The following is a 21,107-nucleotide window of genomic DNA, read 5'->3' as shown; positions in this document are numbered from 1 at the left end:
TGATCGATCTACCTTCATTTGCACATTTAAAAGCGTTAATAAACATTGTTAAACTTTTCCCCGAGTTCTGTCTCTTTGGTCTCCCCATCAGTCTTTACGCCAAAGTGACAAAAACTTTGGTGACAATATCACATGATTTGGATTTCTTACACTGCTCCTTAAGGCATGATTTTGTAATTTTTGTGTTACATCTTTTGAAAATACCACATTCCGTCCATAATGTGATGTTTTGTTTTCCAGTACATTCACTTTAAAATATAAATCGGACGTTACGCTTTGACAGTTGCTCTCATAATTACTCTTACTTGAGTAGGCCTTGTGCAAGACGCTTGCATTGCCTATGTATGAATGTAGCATGCGAGTAAGCGATCGGTAATAGTTTGAGAGTCCGACGGCACAGATTGGCAGCCTCACTTCTGTCAGGGCAGCTGCGACTACAGAAGTGGCTATGTAAATATACAGATACAAAATAGTGAACGTAAAGTAACCTACAGCGGAAGGATATAGGAAGAATGGATAACGTAACATAAAACAATCTTTATGCTATCTGTCTCGCAGTGGGAAATTTCAATGTTGCAACAGAAAAGTACCAGCACACTTGAATAAGGAGTATAAAACATATGAAATACAAAACACAAAGGTATAAGAAGCAGAGAATCATTTACTGCCAACAATATACCAAACTATTAATGGTATTATATAGGCTACACAGAGGCCATAGAGGCCATTGGAAAAGATTAAATAACAGCCTGGCTAAATTTAGCACATCACTTTAGCATAAATCTATCTAAACCTGATCTGAATGTGTGAGAATTGAGTTGGGAAAGGCTCCTGGGATACGAGAGCTAATGACTGAATCCTGGTGTCGTCGCTGCCCTGCGTTTACATATGAGGATAAACAACGACAAGGCTAACATGCTAATTGCTAATATAATGCCAACGTTAGCATGTTCTTTTCAATTAAACCGGCTCTGGAGGATACATGCTAGTGTTGGATTAGCCGGGAGTATTATCTACAGAGTATTTACTGCAACGACTGTGGAAAAATTAGTAGTAAAATGTTTTAAAATGGTGAAATATATTTTTTTCAGTAGTTTAGAGTAGTAAAAGTTATTTATTGCTTGTTTAATACTAGGTGTCTGGCAAAATTTCTTTATAAGCCAATACTTTATTTGTGTTATTGTATCAGAAAATTGCATAAATGATAATATTGGTATTGTTTTGTTTGTTAGTTTTTTCTTTTTGAGATGCACCTAGTGGTTTTACAAAGAAAAACAAAGAGAAAAAAAAACCTTTTTCTTTATATTACATATATATATATATATATATATATATATATATATGTATGTATGTATGTATGTATGTATGTATGTGTGTGTGGCATGTTTTTTGTATTTTATTTATTCATTTGTATTTATTATTATTATTTTTTTATGTTGCATGTTAAGCTATATTGCCAGCCAAAACCACATGGCTTTACAATAGACTTTACGAAGATAAGTGGATCTGGAATCATATCCTGTCTTCCCGATTTCAGGTAGGTGTGACTGACAAGTGGATTAACTAATCAGAGGAAGGCATGGCCCATTCACATCACAACAAACACGGCTAAGGACTGAAAAACAGCAGGAAAAAAAAGCCTCTGGCCAGTCACGTTGCATGATGTTAGGAGGCTTTGAAGTGATCCAAAGAACGCCATTAACTTGGTATGTTCGTGGGGACAAGTAGACGACACCATTGGATACGTTACATAGTGAAGTTTTACAATTTCACTACAGTCACTATAAACCACAAATTTCCCTTTGAGTCTTGTCATACTAAATTTCAAACTTGATTTTGGATAGTAAAGAATAGACTCGATTCTCAATACCAATTCTGATAATAATAATAATAATAATAATGATAATAATAATAATAAACACTATTTATTTAGGCAGTAAATATTAGTACTTTCTTGTTTCTCTGTGAAATCCCTCAGTTGTCTGGGTATGTTCCACAGTGGCCATTGGGTGTATACTAGTCTATGTGGTTTATACTTGTTCCAATACAGCTCAAGATCATTCTAAAGCTATTCAAGAAAGTTTAATTGAAATGAGTATCTAGCTTTGATACTAGTTTTCAGTACTTTTGACAACACATTTCATTCCAGGACACAAATCTAATCCCACAAAAGCCTTAGATTGTCTTATACCTCTTCACATTTCACCTCAACTGCTCTCCCATGCATCATTAGTGATTTTAACATTTCGTTCTCAATTCTGCAGTGGCCTTTTGAGCGTTGCCACAGAACTCAAAAGGAGAGTCATGACGTAAATGTGCCTGTGAGTCAATGTGTGTAATTTAAAGGCTTGCATGGAGGAGCGGAGTACAGAGCAATACAACTGCAAAAGAATGTTAAAGGAAGCAAAACCAGACATAACCAGACAGATTAAGAGTTTGGTCTATTCAAAATTACAATGGAGTGTTTTTTAAAAAGGATGCTGACGTGAAATGTTGATTTGTGGATAAAAATAATGCTTGGTTTAAACATGAGAATTTCACAAGTAAGCTTTTGTTGACAATGTGAAATGATTTGAACATTTGTGTTTCTTGCACCGCTGGGATATGATTTAGTTTTTTGTTGTTGTTTTTTTTCTTATTTTTGTCCATTATTTCATGTTTTGTCCTTCAAATTACACAAACTTCAAATTATAAATCAGATGTTGTGCCTCGGCAGTTATTCTCACTTCAGTCGTAGTAGTAGTTCCCAAATACTTTTTAATCTTACTTGAGTAATGTCTTGGATCACTACTTTGTTCTTCTACTTGAGTAATATTATTTTGAAGTAACGTCACCCTTTTACATTGGCAGGACTAAACGAAGCTCCAAAGAACGGCCGGCAAAGTGTAAATATGCCATTTGTAGAACACAGAACACAGAACACTGACGATCCCATGGTCAGACTTTACAGGTTGGTCGTAGTAACCAGGATTCCTTAAAAGCCACGGTGATTGAGCATATACTGCATAATCAAAGGAGAGGAGATCGACTTAAGGACCTCTTACAACGCGAGACTTACTGGATCCATGAACCAGGAGCCATAAACGATCCAGGAGCTAAACGAGGAAATGGACCTCCTGTGTTTCCTGTAATATCTAAGTTTCGCAATTGGTCATTTATTGTTATGATTAATTACAATCAGTATATGTAATTGTGAAGGAAGAGATTCCACACCAGGTAGAGAGTTGAAAGAAGTTTCTTATGAGATGATTGAAGTACCTGTGAATTGTACATGTCCTGATGAAGTTGAAACGCACTGGCTTCAAAATAAGAAATAAAAAAATAAAAATAAATTGCTAAAATATCTAAGATGAGGTTTGCAAAGTACTTTAACCCTATAGCATCGGACTTTCCATTACCGTAACTTCGCAACCAGTTGTGCTATCATGGAAATTCAAACGGTGTCTCAAAGCAGATACCGTTGCGGAGTTACGGTAATGGAAAGTTCGCAACCACGAGTCTATCGGCGGCGATAGCATCCGACGATATAGTGTGATTTGTGTGTGATTTATTCTTATTTTTACTTGTCCACATAGAAAACTCTCATGTGTGTTTCTGGTAGGAGCGACCACCTGTTTGTCTCTGTATGTGTTCATGATAAAATGACTCTTTGCTTGTAAATGTTCCGCAGTACGCCATTAAACCGATCTACCTTAGTGCATTAATTCAGTTACTGGTGTTTTTATTCACAAAAAAAACAAAAAAAAAAAACACATGCATTCTCACTGAGAGCGTTCGCCTCTTCACAGATACCTCCAGTTAATTTACTTGGTGTCGTTTTCTCCATGGTTAAGTTTAATGCCATATTGCGGAACATTTTAGGCAAAACAATAACATCTAAGCAGGTGGTGGACCCTTCTCTAGAAAAGTTGCATAGTATATCGTTAACTAGACCTTCAAGGCAACTTATCGGGAGCATAGGGTGTCAAAAGATAAAAAAAATCAGACACTAATCTATATTAAACCGTATCAAAACTAGACAAGGAGCAGCAGCAGGTAGTATCGATATTAAAACGTTACTTCAACAGAACAGATATGAACCTTTCCTGAAATGCTTTAGAATGATCTTGCTTTAGAATGATCTTGAGCTGTATCAGAACAAGTATAAGACACATAGACCACTATGGAACCTACTGGACGACTGAGGGATTACACAGATTATTATCATTGTAGTATCGAGTCTATTCCTTAGTACTGAAAGAGTTTCTAATGCTGTATCGTGACAACACTAAAGGGGAGTGATATTACTGAAACTAAACGGTGTTACTGCAGTACAACCCTGAATACTATGAAGCATGTAATTTAGTACAAGAAAAACAATATTTATTCGTCATTACGCCTTATCTACACTTAGGTTAATTAAGCAATCAGTAATACAAGTGTGAACTCAAATGAACTGGAACACTTTCAAACCTAACTTTCCTCTGTTTGAACACTATCTGAGCATGATCTGACAATTTATTTATTGGCACGAAAAGTTATCTTAGCTTAATCCCTGAGTACTGCCTGTGAGGCTCTTGTAAACCCAAATATTTGTCTGAATAAACAGTAAACAGAAGTGTTCTTGATAGTTTGCGTGCTTTGTAACTATTTGAGCCCCCACAAGGTCGCAAAAAAGGACAATATATCTAAAAAATTTAAATATCTAAAATATTAAGTACAAATTTGAGATTCAGGAAGAGCGATTTGGTAAGTTAATGTTTGTTAGCATCAATGTGATAGCACAACTCCGCTCAGGTCTCTAAAACTTGTGAAACTTGTGACACTGTGGTGGACTCGAGGAATACAATGCTTTTGGACCACTGTAAACTGTTTAAAATGAACTATGACCATCACTAAGCAAGGTCAGCAATTACTCATTTTCTCAATTTTGTGGAAAAATTTGCAAAAGGGGGAAAAAAAATGGAAGCCAGAAATGCACAAAGGGCCCATACAGAATCGATTGTCATTAGTTTTTACCTTTTATTATATTTAAATACTATATTCACTGAAAACAATGGCTTAAAATGTTTAATTGGTTTCACTTTCGCCCCCACTCTCCATGCTAAGTTGCTCCCCCTTCAGAATGCTATTACAACACAATCGCCGTGCATCCTGCTAATGAAACTACTGCACATCACGTCAGGTTTGTGAAGTTGTAGTGTATTGTTTTGTGTCATACTTTTGAATATTTATGAAACATTGCAGTCTGGGAGCATGGGTGGCGTAGGTCTTGGACAGAATCATACAGTAAGAACTGTAAGAAGGGTTCTAATAAGGCCAGAGTGAGATTGCAAGTCACTTCAGACAAAGTTATAACATGGTAAAAACTAGACTAAAATATCATTATGTCAGTAACATAAAAAAAAAAAAAAAAAAAAAAAAATCATCCATAATAAAGTTTTTAAAATTGCTTTGAAAGTGATAGATCATAGGGATGGGGTTTCACGCAGGGATTTTAAGCATCACTCAATGCCTTTAATGCAAATTCAGTTCCATCCAGCTTCAATACCAAAGCAAATGTGGACTTGTACTCTTCCTCTGGTTGAAATATTGATACTGTGTGAAGAAAAGAACTTTATCAACAAGGCAACCTCAGGACAAAACATTGTAGCGCATCGTGTATTAGGCTCAGTGAACTTTCTCTGCTTAGCTGCTTATTTCACCTCAAATGCACTGAGTTTGTGAGTAAGTTAAATGAGTTTTTGGGGAAACATAAAGTATCTTCCTCCACCTGCCAGACTTGCACCAGTGACCATCACTGTACCACTTAATTGTATGCAAGATAGAAGCAAATTGTGGTTAGCAATATCTATGTTGTGATATGCAAAGAGTGCAACTGAACAGAAGCTAGAAATGCATACGAAATACTTAACACCTCTTGTAAATTTCTCAACACAATATAGCAGCTATAAACAAGTAGTATCGCTTAGGTAACATGGTTGAATAGACTCTTTGGTAAAGGTTCATTCTGTCTTCAGTTTTGAACAGATTAACATAAGACAGGAGTTGTTACATGTTTCAGCTACTTTGTGTAACCTTTGTCAGAAGTGTCATGTGATGCTTACGCGGTTTTGTCAGACAGTAGGGGAAGCTTATGCACCCTACTCTCTGGAGCCTTCTTCAGGTCTGCATCGTGTGATAAGGTGTAGGCTCCCTCAATCACCATTCATGCTCCATGACCTAATCTTGTGCAGCAAGATGGATTCTAGAGATATTTGTATTTATAAGAATCCATCTTGGCAGGCTCCTGCTGTTGTGATTGGGCCTGGCCCGTGGTGGGCTGGAGACTGGGCCAATCATAGAGCAGCATTATGATTATGGCAGAGGCTGAAGATGGTGATGCTAGTAGATGTACATTGGCCTATTAAAAAGGTTGTTTTTGAAGAACATGCAGAGGGAAGTGCTTTGTGCTTTTGCTTTTATTGAAAAAGTTTGATTTTGTCAGCTTTTGTGAGGATTCCACTAATTAGTTTGGAGTATTCATTTGAACATCTCGTTAGATCCAAATCACTTTCAGAAAGAGCCATCCCAGATAATATCAATGTGCCTTGAGCCAGGTCATGGAGGACCCTAGCGTTAATCAATCAAGATCCACAAACAACGTCCAAGGAGCATAAATGGAGACATGGGATGCAGTCCTGGAGAGCGTGATTCAAAAACCCTCTATTAAATATAAATATATATAAGATCCATGGATCCCTGACACACTCAGTGTTGGAATGTGTGAAATGGCAAATAATAGGATAAGCATCTGGTGTGAGTTGGTAGAAATTAGGCTCATGTGTCAACATAAACCAGACAAAATACACATTTGCAGTAATGACTATCAACCAAAATCGAAAACTACTCCAAGACATGTTCATTTGAAGTGCCCCTCATAACCCCTACGCTTCACCCTCCATCCCCTGAACTAATAAGGCTGAATCACCTCTGTGCTCCCTTAATTCCCATCAGGCCCGGCGGCTCTCCCTCCAGAGAACCTGCACCCAAACTAATAAAGCCACTCATCAGTGTAAAATCTGCTCTCGCTCTCTGCTCTTGTTTGCCTTGTCGGGGCCCTGTGCTTCAATCACGCCTGACAATATCTTGATTTAGAGCCCTGTACCAAACTCCACGGGCAGCCCAGAAAAACTGCCAAGCCCAAAGCAAATCCATCTCCAGAACTGCCATCCAGGAGTTATGACCACACCGAATGGGAATGTTGGATGCTAATATTATTCCATAGGTCTCATATGAGTAACATGCACCGCAGGCTCCGTACTGACAGATACATGAGATGCAGATAACAGGAAAATGTACACAATCCAAAGGACAAAAGTTGTTTTCCCTCAGATCAATCTAGGACAGTTGGAATACACGATTATAAATGTCACCGCAAGCAAAGTGCATCCATTTGAAAACAATGTGTACAGAATGCAATGTTTGCTTTGGTTGAGCGGGTATGTGCGATCTCTGAGAAAATACAAGTGAATGGAAATAGACATAGAGGTCTGGTTTCAATTCACTTTGTCGCCCCCTTAACTACTGCTATCAGGCTCGTAATTCTGACCTTAAAGCAGACCTATTAAACAACGTGACTTTTCACAGCTTTCAACCATGTTATAGTTGTATTTAGAGTGTTTTGTGCATTTTTGAGCAATCTTTAATCACAGTACAGCGTTTTGCCGATCAACTCCTCTCCTTACTGCCACCGGTACAGGCCAACTGCTCTGCACTTACTTTGTTCTCTAATTTTATTTTTTGAATCGGTGATACACGTAGGATTTGGCAGCGTCGAGTAGCCATTTTGGTACAAATGAAAAAAAAAAAAGACTCAAGACTCTTTATTTTATTTTTTTAATTCTGCACTTTTCTGCACTCTTCGTTTTTAATGTTAATTCTATAATGATTCTGTATGTACGTATTTGTCTGTATTGTAATTTGAATATCTTTGGTATTCTGTTAAGCACTTACGTTACGTTATGTGCAAATTGCATTATACAATTAAACTCGCTTTACCTTTGTTGTGATGACATTTGCAGTAACGTCTCCTTCAGTTATTAACCTGACTGGCTCTCTGGTTGTTGCTGTTGTTTTGCCTGGAAGGTTTCACACGATATGAAACTTCATCGACATCTCCATGGAGACAAACAAGTGACTCCACTAAACTATTTGCTGTGGCATCTATCATGTATTACTGCAATTTTATTTATTTATTTTATTTGATTGTATTTTATTTTATTTTTTAATTAATTTATGTATTCATTTATTTATCTGTGTATGTATGTATGTATTTATTTATAAGCAATCTTAGTTCACTTCTTAATAAAGAAAGAAAAGAAAGGTTAAATCGCCGATCCCATGGGTACCAAAAGCCCAGAGCACTTACGTAAATCTCCCATGGTGCATTTCATCCAGTCTAATATTGACTCCGTTTTACTACATTTTAGAGTCTCACTGAAGGCATCAAAACTATGAATGGACACATATGGAAACTAGCAATCTAAAACGAACTCAAAATAACTCAAAAGTTATTCTAGATTTTTAAAATATAGCCATAATTTGCTTTGATCATTTCTTTGCACTTTTGGCATTTCTTGACTCTGACAAGGCACAGCTGTAAAGTTAAACCCACTTTAATTAAAATGAAGAAGCTCACTGAGAAATAATGATGGTTTGCAGAGCTGTTAACAAAGCAAAAACATAAAAAAACAATAAATTGGTGAGTTATTTTACTTTTTTTCTATATATCTTGTATCATATATTTAATGCCTTCTGTGTGCATATAAAATGTAGAAAGTGGTAAACAGGAAGAAAAACTTAATTGTTAAAGTTTGTGTGACTGGCAGTATAAATCAGGTATGAGTACACAGACCCTTTAACAGTTGATTTTTGTCACAGAATTTTAGTATCATGATTCACACACAGTTAAGAGTCATACACATGTGCTTGACCAACTGTCTAGAGTCATAAAATCAGTCCATAAAAGCAGGAGATGTGAGTCTGCAGCTGTAACACATAATACAGCTGCAGAGATGGTATCGATCGGGCCATTTTGACCTTGAGTCATGATCCTACAGCTCTCAGCCAATAGACGGACACAGTTGCCCCACACACGAATACAATAAGGCTTTTATATGATTACTGACATGATGATTTCAGAATCTCAGAGTACTGTCCTGGTATTAACCTCACAATGCAATATATTAGATACGATCAATATTTGTTTGAGAGTAAATGACACAATGACGTTGAATGAAAGATAATCATGTTTTACTAACACTACTGTAATACTGATTGTTTTAGTGCAGTTTTCTGTTACTAAGGAAGGCTAAGTGTAAAGCTACAGTATGCAACTTGCTTGTTTAGCTTGTGTCCATGGAGATGAAATTGCCTAAAATATTCCACAGTATGACATTAAACTTAGCTTGCATTTATTCAGTTCCAGGTGCTTATATTGCACATAAATACATTGAAAAACATGTATTTTTGCTGGGAGTAGGGTCGCCTCTCCACAGATCTGACTTGTAAATTGCTCTTGTGGCGTCACCTGCATGTGTCCATGAAGATACTGTATATCAAATCAAATCAAATCAAACTTTATTTATATAGCACTTTTCATACAAAAAAAAAAGTAACACAAAGTGCTTTACAAAGCATTAAAATCAGTCCCACCCACCAAACCCACCCAGCCACCCGACAGCCCAACAAGCCAACCCCAACACATCAATAATCATAACCAAACAACCCCCCACCCCAACACACACTCCCACCCCCCACCTCAACACATGTTAAAATACCTCAGTTTCATTTAAAATATGTTTAAGTGGAACAGGCTGGATAAAGATGAACCAGATGAGAGAGCACCACCAGAGGAACCATCTGCACCAGGAGCAGGGTCACCCACAGCCACAGGACACCAGCCCAGGGCCCCGAGAAGAGATGAGGTCAAGACCAAACCTCCAGGGCCCACGAGCCAGGGCCCAGCAGCCACAGCCAACCACAGCTCCCGGTGCAGAGGGCTCCTCAGAGGAAACACTGGCAAATCTAAAATGATTAAAAATAATAAAATAAGTCAAAACTAATAAATAAGTCAATAAATAATAAAATAAATAACCAATAAATAATAAAATAATCAATAAATAATAAAATAAGTCAAAACTAAACAAGTAAATAAAACATAAGTAAAACATAAACACACTAGCCAGCCTAAATAAGACTAAATAAATAGAGAAGTAAACTTAAAATGATAAATACTAATCAAAAGCTATGCTAAAAAGATGGGTCTTGAGCCTGCTTTTAAAAACCTGAATGTTCTCTGCGGCCCTGAGGTCCTCCGGCAGGCTGTTCCATAGACGGGGGCCATAAAACTATATAAGTTTAATGCCATATTGTATTTCCGGGATCCAGGATATACACTTTTTCAATTTTATAAAGATGTGAGTCTGGTCACTTGTGAATCTTGAGTTCAGATGGACATGATTGACAGGTGCAATAGCCAATCAGGGACATGCATGGCCCGTCTGTATCAAAACAAATATGCTGCTTACAAGGCGAAAAGAAAGAAAAAAAATCCTAGGGGGCTGAAAAAACATTGCAGATTTCTGTAGAATCAATGAGTGAAGCACTTAAGTGTTAACCTGAGGTGAGAGAAATTTGATTGACAGGTGACCGATGAGCTGTTTGGTTTCACATGCAGCACTGAAAAAAAAAACCAAATCTTTTTGCCCAATCACATTTGGTTGGACTCGAGGCGCAACAGAGGGTGTGTGGACCAGGCTGATATCACTGTGTAAAAACTACAAAGAGATATCATTCTGGTTTTGCAGGGCAAGCATATCATGGAACATTTCAAGCAAAGCAATTACATCTCTGTGGAGACAAGCAGACAAGTTACATAGTGCAGCTTAAAAAGTTATTTTATGTGAAAAGTTTGACAATCACTGTTAAATCCAGTACATGCAAAACTGTTGTATTTTATTACATTGTGCAGAGGCTGTAAATGTCCACACTCACAGTAGAACACAAGTACTACTGCTGATATATCACATATCCATTTTTCAACAATAAAAACAATATAAATAGAAAATCTGCTAGTTGTTACTGTGAAATGCCACTAAGAAGAGGTATTAACTGCACATAACACATTACATTTTTAGATCACCATGTTACCTTTTATTTTTTTGCTATATTCACCGAAAACAATGTCTAATAAGTTTCAAATGCGTTTGCTCCCTTTGCTCCCCATGTAAAGTCACTCTCCCTCCATGCATCCCTCTAATGAAACTACTGCACATCACATCAGGTTTGTTGTTGCTGTGTACAGTTTTGGATCATGTGTTATACCGGTATGTGTTTGTCCTGTGAGAGCATCGACAGTGTAGGCTTGTGGGCGGCTGAGAATTGCGCAGAATCTTACAGCTTGCAGTAAAGAGGGTTCGAATAGGACCTGAGAGAGATTGCTAACATACTGAAACATGCATGGATGACATAAAATCTGCATAATACCTCCACTTCAACCTATTTTAGATGCATTTTGCAGTTTACAATGATCAATATGTGAACTTATCATTTATGCAAGTTATATTTTAATACTAAATACTAAAATACGCAGAATATGTCTTTACAAAGCTCACATGAAACACCAGGTTCAATTATTTAATCAGTCTTTTCTCTGAGCTTGCATATACCCTGCTTGTTTTTTAATAACTTTCCTCTACAGAAGAGGGCTTACATTTGTGTAGAATTCAGACGTGCGGAGAGCAGTGGTTTTCAGACAGGAACATCACAAGTGAAGCTGGATCAAAGCTCTCACAGCCCCATGTCTGCTCACCTAAGGCTCAGAGCGGCGACATGACAGACTGCAAACCCACCACGCCAGCGCAAACCAGGAATACTATATCACTGGCCTTGGATGTACAATACTGGGTTAGACACGTACTTTTTACTACAATTGCATTTTTTTTTACCTTCTTCTGCTATTCCTCACTTACCGTATGCATTCCAAGTGACCTAATTATGCACCGGGATTAGTTTATGAGTGTTTTTCACAACTTTCAGAGACAAGAGCAGAGTTTTGCACCATCACGTTAATACTATAAACAACTAACATGCTAACTACGCACTTCCAGATTCTTGGACGATGAAACGCTTTATAATTAGATACAGACAGCGCGACACAGTGGACATACTTTCACCTCATGAGCTGCTTATGCAATATGTACTAAGGCAAAATGAATTTTACTCAAATACATGTATAACTTTTGGGTACAGGGTCTACAGTGTGGGGAAGTAACTGAATACATGTATCAATAACATATATTCACTGTTCTAATTCTGAGTAACTGTATGCTTTTTATTTGGTGGTACAGTTACTTTCCTAAAAGCAAAGGAATACATAGCAGTATTTGATCATGCAAGGTTTGAACTGCACGGAATTAGTGAAGGGAAAACAAAACACTTTGGTGTGAATCAATGATAAATAAAAGTGTAAAAATGGTGCAACAAACACAGATATTTTAATCCTATGTCACATTTTTATAATATATATAATGCCTCTCAATGTAAAAAGCTACAAAATACATTTAAATGAAGGTATTCCATTCTGTATACATTTTCAAAGTATTCCCCTCACCACTGATTTTGGGTTATATACATTAAGTACTTTTTACACAAGGCTGCAGCTGTATTTGCAAAGTAGGTTTACCTCACTATAACTGTTTGTGTTCACAATTTGGGGATGTTTCGGGGTGTTTCTTTACCATAACAGAACTTGCGATAGGCACAAAGGCTCTATATTTATGTCAGATATATATGAACAAAGAGTGTAAAGAGAATAAATTAAAATCAAGTACAGAGTCGTATACTGAAAAACTGAATAAATAATTGTAAAAAACATCATTCAAACAAACATCCACAAGCAATTTAAGCTTTGCAAATGCCACTGAATCCACCAAACGCCCACACACTCTCCATCTGCCCTCACTACTGAAGGACACAGAGAGGGACATATGGACCAAGCAAAACTAATATCGTCTGTATGCCCAAATGTCTCATCTGCCAAAACCGGCGCTCATTTACCATCTACAAACAAGACCCGAGCAATTGTGAGCTCACCAGGCACCCGTCCAAAGAGATGAAACCCCAAAACAATTCTCTCTCATTATAGCATCCGTATTACTGTCATGGTACAACGCATTAAAGCGCATATGACAGGTTTTCATGTTTTTCTAATTACAGCTTGGTTTGATGCGCAAATATTTATCATAGATTTACATCAGTTAGGTGGCACTTCGGGGGAAAAACGTTGAGCGGAAAAGTGCAAAAATACAGGAAGTAGCAGTGGGTTCTAAAACGATATATACCTGTATCTATGTCATCAGATTCATCAACACTGAAAATTCCATTCAAATGCAAGGACAATTTATGAGTAAGGAAAAAAAAAAAGTTGGGCAGTTTAAACTTTCAGCGAAAAAATTAGGAGCCAATTTCAGCGTGTCCCTTTGCGTAAACATCATCACGGCAAACTGACACATGCTTCCGGCTTCTCCTGTGAATAGCTGCAGATTAATCTTATGTGTATCGCCGATTAAAGTGGGACTAAACAACTGCCACATATCGAAAACAACTGTTAAACTGAGCAGTATCTGGAGGAGTAAAGAAAAGAGTGAGGGGGTGGGAGGTGGGGTCTAGGCATTTCAAGAACAGTGTGATTGGTCTAACAGGTAACCACACTTCAAACTCCACCCCTGCAACCAGTTATTTGTAAAGAAAACAACTGGCTGTAATCAGGACAGTCCTGTGTGATGTCACGTAGTACTTGAATTTGCAGTGGCCACGCTTTTTTTTAGAGTGAGGGGGGAGGAGAAGCCAGGTCTGGGGGTATAAGAACATTGTGACTGGTCTAACAGGTATCTACACTTCAAGCTCCTGTGTTTGTAATTGGAAACACCAGGCTGTGATCAGGACGGTCCTGTGTGAGGTCACATAGTACTTGAAATTGCTGTGGTCACACGTTTTTTTAGAGTGAGGGGTGAGAGGGAACATTTAACAGGTCTAACAGGTATTCACACTTCAAACTCAGCCCCTGCAGATCTTACATTTGTATTCGGAAACACCTGGCTGTAATCAGGAGAGTCCTGTGTGATGTCACGTAGTACTTGAAATTGCAGTGGTCACGCTATTTTAGAGTGAGGGGTTGGGGGGACACTGAGATTGGTCTAACAGGTATTCGTACTTCAAACTCAGCCTCTTGTATTCAGAAACACCTGGCTGTAATCAGAACAGTCCTGTGTGATGTCACATATTACTTGAAACTGCAGGATGTTTTTGACTGTTTTTGACCAAAAAGCAGAAAAATTACCTAATTTGCACAAAAAATTACAACAAAAAAAAGACTAGGGACAGTAGCCAATGCTTATATACACAGTTTAGTACCAAAAAAAAATAAAAGTTTTTTTCATTTTTAGTTCCACTTTAAGAAAATAAAATTGGAGAACAACATAAGTAAAGCGAAGTGACGTCTTGAACAGAGGAGAAAGATGACTCAAACATGCATGAATCACTCTAAATACAACTTTGAGAGGGTAGATGAGAAGAGAAAACAATTATAATGGTTAAAAGCTCTAGAAACACAGTAATAAACTATCTCTGTGACTATCTACAAACAACACCCAAGCAATTCTGAGCTCACTGGGCACCCGTCCAAAAAGATGAAACCCCAAAACCATTCTCCCCCATTATGGCTTTTTTATTATTGACTCGGTACAACACAATTAATTAAAATCCCAACTTGTTCCACGGGGAGACGGAGATTAATTTCCAACACGGACAGATGTCCAAGTTTAAAAGGGAAAATTGAGCAAATGCAAATCTTTTTTCATGCATAGCAATGAGCCCATCTGCAGAGGGTCCAGCGGTGCCGAAAATGTGCGCCAGGCAGCCGGTTTCATCAAAAACTGACCCTGGAAAAAAAAAAAAAGAAGAAAAAATCTGTTCGGAATGTACAACTCTTCACTGGGATTTGTTTGGAGTGGTGGAATTTAAAAAGTAAATTTCTATGTTAATGTTTGTGTCTAAATCCATAATTTTTTTGCTGCTAAACTGTGTATATACTGTATGTTTGAATCATACATTATCTACTGTTCCTACTCATTTCTGACCACTCTTGCAGCGTTCTGGTCAAAACGCTTAAATCTAAACATGTGCTGCCTTCAGTGGCCTCTGCGATTTCAAGTAGTTGGTGACATCACACAAAACTGCCCTGATTATAGCCAGGTTTTTTTTTTTAGTTTTTTTTTTTTTTTTATTGATTACAAACACCTGGCTGTAAGGGTGGAGTTTGAAGTGCGGATACCTGTTAGACCAGGGGTGTCAAACTCATTTTGGTCTGGGGGCCACATACACACTTAATTTGATCTCAAGGGGGCCGGACCAGAAAACTCACAGCATAAATACTAGCAATACGTAGAAACATTTGTGCAGCGAAACATGTAAAATATTTTTATTGAAGAGAACTGTTCCTTTATAAAATATTAAGAACAACCTGAAACTCTCATTTTTGTGCAGTACAACTCAATACAGTAATTTTGAAAAAAAACAATTAGATTTTAATAGAGCATGTGCAGATTAATACAGAAATTATTTGACTATATATAACTCAACATTCTGCACAAAAAAAAAAAAAAAAAAAAAAGATCCAGACCTAAAATCATCAGCATTTTACCTTTTTTTATTTTACAGGATTTAGTCGTGCTTTGTTTTTGATCCACAAACCTGCACAAGTGCATCAATATCAGGCGTCATATCCTAAGTAGCAGCCAATTTCAAAATGTCATTTAAGTGCTTGTGTGTTAGCTTTGAGCGCAGCTTTGTTTTATTAAGGTTCATTATTACAGTTTTGAAGATGATGCTATTTTGCTAGCAATCAGAAAAAATAATACAATTTTTGCTGAGTGTATTTTTATTACAAATCAGCTGAGGGCCGGATCAAGTCTGTAGGCGGGCTGGATCTGGCCCCCGGGCCGCATGATTGACACCCCTGTGTTAGACGAATCAGACTGTTCCCTATACCCTCTGACCCTGCTCCTCTTCTTTAGTCCTCCAGGTACTGCCCAATTTAGCAGCTCGGTTTGAAATGTGGTTGTAGTAATTTTCTATCAGAAATTGTGCATGTGTAACCTTTTAAAAGTTTTCAATAAAATACAAATGAGTACAGTTTATTTGCCATTTCACATGCAACAGTCTGAAACAAACTCAGAGTTTTCTTTGTTCAGGAGCAATAGTTATTTTAATGAATAAGCAAACATGGCCACATTACGGACTATCAGACTATATGGCTTGTTGTGAAAGGTAGGGCATCTGGTATAAATAAGGATAATCCAAGACTGGAGGAGGGCGATGTTAAGTGACAAAAAATATAAAGCATTGTAGAGTTCATCATTGTAATAAGCACATGCAGAGTGTTCGGTGAATAACCAAACTGCATTTTTTTTTTTTTTTTTTTTTTTTAGCTTTTCTAGTCAAGGCTGGGCGGGAAAAAAAATGAAATAAAATAAAATAAGAATAATAATAATTAACACGTATTGCATAATTTAGATCTAAAATTTCTGACATTCCTACAACAAATAAATAATTAAACAGGGCAGACTTTCATTACCATTAGTCTAACACTGAAATGCCTTCCTCCAAATTCTGAATTCCAGACCACATACTTTTACTGGAAGAGGATTAGGTCCAGACCTCTCCATTAAAAAGATTTGAGCTGATCATTGACCATTAGAAAGGACCGAATCCCTAAAAAAAATTAAGTGCCCAGACTTACTTCTTCTCGTATTAAAATGTCTTGCTCAAGGACACTGCACGCACTGGTCAGTCATACAGTGTGAAATTCCAAGGTAAATTCCCAAATACTTTAAAATTATTGATACAGCACCTTTACCTACAGTATTCAGTGACATGATTAAGATGTCTTGCCCAAGGACACATCTGAATGCAATAAAATTATTATAAGTTTTTTTTTATTTTTTATTATTATGTTTTTTTTTTATTATGTACAATTAGAACATGAATAATGCCATTTAATTACTGCATTGTATCAGTTAGTTAGTGGTTTGTTAGTGATTTGTTAGAACAACCCACTAACATTTGACAAAACACAGACAAGTGACAACGCTCTGAGCTGGGATTGAACCACCGAGCTAATGTTTCCCAATCAAATTACACAACATGAAATTCCAAGTTGTACAAAAATGAACAATACTTTGATTGCAGAAACATCATACTGGGGGTAATGTTCATCTATTGGTAGGTTTCAGACGACATCACAACATTATATAGCTCAATATTATTCAATACAAAAATTAATATTGTTGAAATGCTGATTTGTGTTATAATAAAGTGAGCTCTTGGGTCTAGTCACTAATAGAAATGATCAGGTTCAACATTTATGAATTTATTTTTAGGATTTTTCATGACAAAGTACAATGTCATCAACAGTAGAAACTGGCCCTTGCCCCCGTCTGATGGTATGACATCATCACATTACAGAAAAACACCAATGGGGCAATGTTCAGCTGTTACCATAACGACCCAATTGACATGCAGCAAATACACAACAATGCGATCAACACATTTGGGTGACGATTTTCAACAAAAAAGCTGTGAGTGACCAAGTTACTAGAGTTGACTTATGCTAATTAGCTTGTGATTGTAATGCACATGTGTCAAACTCAAGGCCTGGGGGCCAAATGTGGCCCGCCACGTCATTTTATGTGGCCCGTGAGAAGGTAAATTAAGGCCTGACTGTCATTTTAAAATAAGTCTATACTGCTTTAATGTGTGCATTGACAATAAACTAATGAGATTTTCCCAACAAGTGACATTGACAAATATTTGCAAATAATTATCCCAAATTGTTCAGGAAGAGGAAAATTGTCGGTGTGGAAGGCAGTTTCAAGAAAGGTGCTAAACGTGAATACAAGTTTGTGCTTTAAGGAGAAAGTCTGTATGTTTTTTGTGTTACGAGGCAGAGTCGGTACAATTTACGTCGACATTTTGACACCAAACACGGAGCTAAGTATGAAAAAGTTAGCCTTCAAGAAAAACAACAAACTGTCCAATAATTAAAAGGCTGTTTCTGAAGCAGTGCTGAAGGTGTGCTCTGACCAGATACACACTTTTAAAAATGTCAGTTTATCAGGAAATACACAGTTACACGGAATTACACAGACACATAATATTTGCAACTTGAATAACTAATAAACACAGAAACGGTTATTTAACAAGTTTAAAAGTAGTTACATTTATTTTACATGACATTTGTTTACATTTAGTGACATTTATCCTGCCCCACAGTTGTATCTGGCCCTTGATGTCGAACATTTTGCTGATGTGGCCCTCGGTGAAAATGAGTTTGACACCTCTGTTATAATGTTATGTGAGACTTGTTCAACTGCACAAATCAGCTCTCCTGTTGTAGTTCGTTATGATCAGATTATGTTAAAACAAAGCGCAGATTAAAGCCTTACAAAGCTTCAGACAGAGCAGTGCCTCTAATTAGCTTCCCCCCCGGGAATGATGATGACGTCAGCTTCAAAGTATCAGTAATATTTCCAATGGAAAACTTTATGTGACGTAACCACGGAAACACTTATGTGAGTAAAGCGATATGTAAATGAGGTGTACATGATGATTGTGCTGACCGTGCTGGAGATGCTAGCAGCTGCGTTTAATGGAACATTTAATTGCGCTTAAAGTCTTTCCCAGAATAAGCAGTGTGCACGGGGTACACATGCGGTGGACGTGATCTGTTTGTCTTATCCTAATGAATCCTCCCTAAAGACATGGCCCTTTTGTTCCTGCCTGATTTGCATTTCCCCCATTTCTCCATGTGTATCAGCACTCTGAAATTAATCACCTTTAGCTAGTAATTGTGGAACAGTAGCAATGGTGAGGTATGGGCTGTGCTATAGGCCCTGCAGACACTAATACTTTCATTTATATATTCTCATAATTTATAATGTAGAAATAACGCACTTAAACAAATTCAATTAAGCTGAAGAATAATTGTGTTTCATAAACAGCGACAGAGGTTCCACACTGCATCATTAATGAGGAGGTTTTTACTTCTATGTGGTATTAACTGCTAACACATAACACATTTAAACCATCACCATGTTACCTTTTGTTGTTTTGAAAATGCTATATTCACTGAAAACAACGTAGCAAGTTTCACTTCCGTTTTTGACACTTTGAGTCTCCCCTCCCTTTGCTCTCAGTGCTAAGTCACCCCCCTTCATCAGTGTGTATCCCGCTAATGAAGCTGTGACGAAGGCTTGTGAGCTGAGCATTGCACAGCTAACCATGAAGAGGGCTCCAGAGAGATGGCTAGATTACTCAAACACACATAGATGACTGGCAATGTGGGTGAAGAGTCTTGCATAAGGACACAACAACAGTTAAGACTTGAGCCACTGTGGCACCTGATTTTCTCCCATCTAAGTACTAACCAGGTCCCTGCTTAGCTTCCATGACCTGACAAGATCAGGCTTTGACAAAGTGGTTTGGCCTTAGACTTTTCCCCACATTAGTTTAAGCTGCCCAATATAGTAAAAATAAATGCTTTATACCTTTCTGTTCCAATATTTGATTTTATTCAGTCTATGACATAATACTGCATTATATGGTCACAGAGTTAGTCACCCAAGTGTCTCATTCAAACCCACTTTCAAAATAATTGCACTTTACACATTCTGCAAAGTAATATGGGATACCTCCACTGTATAATGACTACTAACTGAACAACAAGGTCTGAGTCACCATCGTACTATGAAAGTCACAGCACAGTGCCTCATATAATCACAAATGGTTGTTATAATGAATAGGAACTGGACTACAGTCACTTCATTGTCAGAAGTGCTTACAGTGTTAAAAATCCAATACTGAAAAGCACACTCAATATAGTGTTGAATTGGTTATGTCCACATCAGAAGTGAAAATCTTCAGGAGTATTGGAACAAACTGAGACTAGAGCACTTGAAGTATACTGGCACGCAACTAAAATCCACCTGGGCATGCTATTAATGAGTTCACACACAGGCGCTCGCTGGACCGAGTGCCACTATTTGAACCCGTGTTGATGTGCTGACGCTGCAATGGTAAAATCAAGCTCCTTGTACTTGTGCAAGGAACAGCCTGACAGGTTGAAGGTCGACAGGCAGAACAAGCGCTGTAAACTTTTGAAGAGAGAGCGAAGGCAGAGAGAAAACCGTTTCAGTGTGAGGAAAACTGACGCCTGCCTCTCGCTCTGTCCTCTCTCCTCACACAGTCTCACACTCTCTCTCTCTCTCTCGCTTATTTTGTCGGTGGCCAAGAGCTAAAACAATTTTGAAATCACTCCTTGGGTTGTGTGAAAGCCAAAGGCAGAGTCGTGAGTGACAGGAGACAGTTGGAAAGTTTAAGCAGCTAAAGGAGCGAAGGTACCACGCTTACAGAATAACTCATATATTGACCAAAGGAAAGGGGAATTTTAATTTTTAAGAAATAAACTATGAATATTTTATTAATCACTTTCAGGCAAGTGTGAGTCGCCTATAGTTCATGTGCTAGAATTGGATGACTTATTTCAGATGGAGGGCAGGGGCCTATATAACTGCATGGGAGATTATATGGGAGAATATAAAGGAGATTCACTGTTTTCTGGAAGAAATATCCAAACTTACAAATGTTGGAACGTTATTTATTAATCATTTGTGAGGGATTTGCTCCACCAACTTCCAAAACTCAATGTTATGGTTAAACTTTTAAGTATTTTCAACTGTCAATAAAATAAAATATAAAATGGAGGGTGAATTATGGCATCACTTTCTGAGTGTTAGTTCATTTCATTGGTGCTGAAAGTGAAGGCATTGTATTTTGTGTCAGTTTTTTTTTTTTTTTACGTGCATGGATAGGCCCAGTAATAACAAATCGGCAAAGCTGACGTTTAAAAATTAAAGTGAAACTGTTAAAGAGAGATTTGATTTAAAGTGTATTGTACTCAGTCTTCCAAATGCAGCAATTTTGATGAAAGGAACTGTATGTAACCTGTGTTCTTACTGATTTAAAAA

The 21,107-nt window shown here is 37.4% G+C and overlaps 1 protein-coding gene across 1 annotated transcript in view; it reads right to left on the bottom strand.

The window, feature by feature from the left end:
- brinp3a.1 (bone morphogenetic protein/retinoic acid inducible neural-specific 3a, tandem duplicate 1) overlaps positions 1-21,107 on the bottom strand; it is a 169,116-nt gene that overhangs the window by 47,359 nt on the left and 100,650 nt on the right. The gene's annotated exons all lie outside the window — the stretch shown is intronic.

The sequence above is a fragment of the Periophthalmus magnuspinnatus genome, chromosome 4 (assembly GCF_009829125.3).
Source record: "Periophthalmus magnuspinnatus isolate fPerMag1 chromosome 4, fPerMag1.2.pri, whole genome shotgun sequence".
Lineage (NCBI taxonomy): Eukaryota > Metazoa > Chordata > Actinopteri > Gobiiformes > Gobiidae > Periophthalmus > Periophthalmus magnuspinnatus.
The sequence above is the reverse complement of the archived record's forward strand: the minus strand, read 5'-3'. Positions and strand labels throughout refer to the sequence as shown.